Source organism: Hirundo rustica, chromosome W, assembly GCF_015227805.2.
Source record: "Hirundo rustica isolate bHirRus1 chromosome W, bHirRus1.pri.v3, whole genome shotgun sequence".
In the NCBI taxonomy this organism is placed as follows: Eukaryota; Metazoa; Chordata; class Aves; order Passeriformes; family Hirundinidae; genus Hirundo; species Hirundo rustica.
In genome coordinates, this window is record NC_053487.1 from 11,996,354 (window position 1) to 12,000,456 (window position 4,103).

Here is a 4,103-nt window from a genome sequence, read left to right on the forward strand (position 1 = left end):
TTATGAGGATCTAAAGAGAAACAAAAGAGAATTGATTGGAGGATTCCAAAAGAGGGGAGATGAGGAATGGCCCCCTGAACACATACTGGAAACATATGGGCCAGCCACCTGGGCACAAGATGGGAGTTGGGGATATCGAACCCCAATTTATATGCTAAATCGTATTATAAGACCTCAAGCTGCTGTAGAGATAATAATGAACAAAACTGGTCAGGCAATGGAATTAATATCAAGGCAACAAACCCAAACAAGAGCGGCTGTGTATCAGAATAGGTTGGCTTTAGACTATCTGTTAGCTGAAGAAGGGGGTGTTTGTGGAAAGTTCAATACATCAGATTGTTGTTTAAAAATAGATGACAATGGAGATGCCGTCCTGGACATTGTCAATGATATCAGAAAAATCGCCCACGTACCAGTTCAAAAGTGGAAATCAATGCTAAATACTAGCTGGTGGGATAATGTGTTGGAATAGAATAGTGGAAAAAGTTAGGCTTCTTCCTTTTATGCGCTACAGCTGGTCTAATATTTCTTCCTTGTTTGATCCCGTTTCATTCGGCTCATCACCAGTGTGGTACAAAGCATGCAATTAGTAAACATGGACCAAAAGTTGCCTACAACAACAACACCACAAAGGATTATGGTGTTAAAGAAACAAAATAATATAGAAGACCCCTTCAAAGAAGTGAGATTGATTTGTGAAAAAAATGAGCGAATAATGAAAGCTAGAAAACAATGAATATTGCTCGAGCCAAATTAATTATAAAAAGAAAGAGGGAGGATTGTGAAAAGTGCATATTATATGGCTCTACGCAAGATATTTACTATATGTGTTATGTTGTGCTAATTGTTAATGTGGTATTAATATTTTGATAATATAGTAAATGTAGTTTTGTAGTTAAAATGTAGTTTTTATGTACCAACCACAGGAAAACATAAATCTTTCAGAGAAAAAAAAATTTACTACTTCCTTATCAGAAGAGACCAACTTCTCCTGCCTTGCTCAGCCCTGAAGACACCATAGAGATTAAAGGAAAAAAAGTGATACTAACCAGAGACAATTCTTTGTTTGAATGGAATTTATGCATCATGTATGAAAGGTATGAATATTCAACAGGCTATTGCTTTTAAGAGATAATCCTTTGTTAACGGGGGTCCTTTTCTGGAGCTTTTTTGCTCGGGGAGGCACCCAGACATCTGTAACTTTGTTTTTATTGTCTCATATTGTCCTAACCCTAATTGTTCAATTTTTTTACTCTATTTTTATGACCATCTTATTTACTATTAAACTTTCAAAATTTTAAAAACAAGTGATTGGCGTTTTTCACAATATTGTTATCTTGGCCCATTCCAAAGGTATGCCTAAATATACCTGCATTTGGTCATGTCCTTTATTTCACTCTCCAACCCTGTGACCTGCAAAACTGGGAAAACACAGTATTTTTTAAACCGTCTGGCACCCATCTGCCTTCCCTAAGCCTCCTCCTCCTGTTTCAGTTAGGGGATCGGATGTCCGTGGGGGACAACTCCAATGGAAACTGTCTTACTTTTCCAATTCTCTTCCGGAGCCCGACCATACAACCACCTCGTGGCTCGCTCCCGCGGTTTGGTAGTCCCCGGCGGTCAGCCGATGGTGCCCCTTCCCGCTCCCCGTCCCCGTCTGCAGCGCCCCCTGACGTCGGGAGGGAAGGCCGGCGCGCGCCGCCGCGTGCAGGCTGCGAGCGCGCTGGCGCCGGGAGCGCGCGGGGCGCCGCGCGGAGCTACGCGCCTGCAGCGGCGAGGCCGCGCGCGTTGCCGGGCGACGGCGGCCGGGCAGCGGCGCGGGCCCGGTGTGGTGCGGGCGGCAATGAGGCGGCGACAGCGGCCCCCGCCCTCACGTCGGCGCTGAACTCCGCGCCCGCACTTCCCGCATCCCTCCCCATCCCGTCCGGTCCCGGCTCTGCTCCTCCACGCCCCCTCATCTCCCCTTGCTTCGGCCAGCCCTTCCCCCTCCATGAGGCGGGAGCGGCCGGAGTGGGGCCCGTGCCGCGGCGAGCCCCGCTATCCCTCACGTCCTCGCCGCCAGATCCCGCAGGGAGCCGCGGAGGGCGTCCGCAGCGACAGCAGCGGGTGAGGCCCCGGCCGGGGGCGGGGGTGCAGAGGGCGGCTCGGATCGGGAGAGCGGCGGAGCGACGCGGGGAGCGGGGCTGCGGGGCGCCCCCTTCCGCTCGCTGGGTGCGGTCCGAGCCCGGCCGCAGCCGCGGCGCGGCCTTGGGTCGCTGTCCGACCGCGCTCCGCTACCGGGAACAGCGCAGGGATCGGCTCTGCCCAGGGGTGCTCCCGCCGCTGCCCGGGGGTGCCCCTGCCGCCCTTTGCGCACCGGGAGCGGCGGCCGCCTGGTCTTGCGCGTCCCTCCCCGCTGCGGGGCCGCTGCCCTTGGTTGCTGCCACCTGCCCTGCAGTAGCCGCATGCTGGGCGAGGGGACACGAGGCCTTCGCAGGGACCCATTACAGCGTCCTCACAGCCTGCGGGAGCGTGCTCACAGCCTGTTGTGGCAGGGCAGGTGAAACGGCCTGGACAGTGGGGTACGGAGCCGGGAAATTCTCCTGGTGTCGTTTAGTAATTTTAAGCTCCAAGGAGAGAATGCAAAGGCTGCAGTTAGCACGCTGTTTAAGGCGTTCAGTGTCTGAACAAAAGAACAATGCAAAAAACTTGCATTAACGAAGAAAAGTGGTGACATAAGGAAATTACTTTTGTAGAGGACACCCGATGATTGCAAGTTGCATCCTTCCATTTTGCTTTATAATGCGACTGAATAAAGAACTGCTCACTCATGCTTGAGGTTTGAGATACTTTTTTAATCAGTTCATTTGAAAATGTTATTTTCCATAGCTGTTCTGCTTTTCTAATTGTCATTAAATCATTTGGAAATTATATTTCACAGGAGGCGTTTACTTCACAAGCTACCAAAACAGTAAAATTGAAGCAAAAGCTATGTGTCTTCTGATAAATGTGAATCTAAATTATTTGGGTTTACTGAGATATATCTGACATAGTTTTACTTTTTTTGTTTTATTCTTGCAGTGTGTTGCAGTGATTAGCATGTGTTGCCATAAATGGGAAGAATAGGAGGCATATTAAAATGCTGGTCATTTATGAACTTCCATTATGCATATCAGTAGTTCTGAGAGCTTGGGAATATGCAGCATTCCAGGTCCATCTGATTTCTTATGCTTGGTATGTTTGTTTATTGAAATGGAAGAGCCTGTCAAGTAGTCTTTTTTGTATAGGAGGGATCCTTTGTTGGTAAGATATATATTTTGCTTGCCAGATGTTATAACTGAACTATGGTATATAGGACTGGAAGGTATATTTCACAAATTTGGCTAGTGCCACTGATATTTTTTTTTTTTTTTTGCTTCTTAATGGAAAAATGGGTTAGTGGAAATTTCAAGGTCATCTTCAAATATAGAGTAATTTAGCTGCCTTTGGAATATGTCTTTTCTTCTTCAATGTCACGTTTTCCGTATATGAATCCTGACACTGTTGACATTTTCTGGATCGGTTTGCCTTCTAAAATAATCTGATGTTTAGCAAGTTTTAGTAGAAGCAATCCATAAAGCTTCCTAAGTCAATTTCATTTGAATGATCTCAATAAAAAATATTTTAAAAAAAGAAAATGTAACTGCTAAATCTAAACCTAACCCAAACTCACAATTTGGAAAGAATGACAAGAAAAAGGGTTAAGATGGATGAATGGATACCAATGACACATTATATGCTGATGAACTAGTAAGAAAGTAAATTCTTACTGTCAACAGCTGTAAATTAGGTAAGTTCTGGCTTTCTGTTCTTTGATCTTTCTGGAAGCCTTTTCCAATGAAAATTATTCCATTGTAGACATCTGTTGGTTTTGACTTTCCTAGCCACTTTACAGTTTGCAACTGAAATGTTATTTTGTTGAACACTTATAATTCTACTATAAATCTGTGAATAACAGAAGTAAAACAAATTGCTTCTATCATTTGCACTTATTTACTGTTTGAATCAAGAGCAGAAGCACTGGGGCTTCAGGGAATAAGGATAGCAACATCTAAGTTCAGTTATGAAATTGGGGCTTGGAAAGA

General features: G+C 45.7%; 1 protein-coding gene across 1 annotated transcript in view; it reads left to right on the forward strand.

Annotated features, from left to right (window-relative positions):
* Positions 1–2,012: 2,012 nt before the first annotated feature.
* The window catches only part of ZC3H12B (zinc finger CCCH-type containing 12B), an 82,387-nt gene continuing 80,296 nt past the window's right edge, over positions 2,013–4,103 (forward strand). Inside the window, exon 1 of the mRNA XM_040089133.1 lies at positions 2,013–2,106. The gene's annotated coding sequence lies outside the window, so the exon portion shown is untranslated. The remainder of the gene's footprint in view (positions 2,107–4,103) is intronic.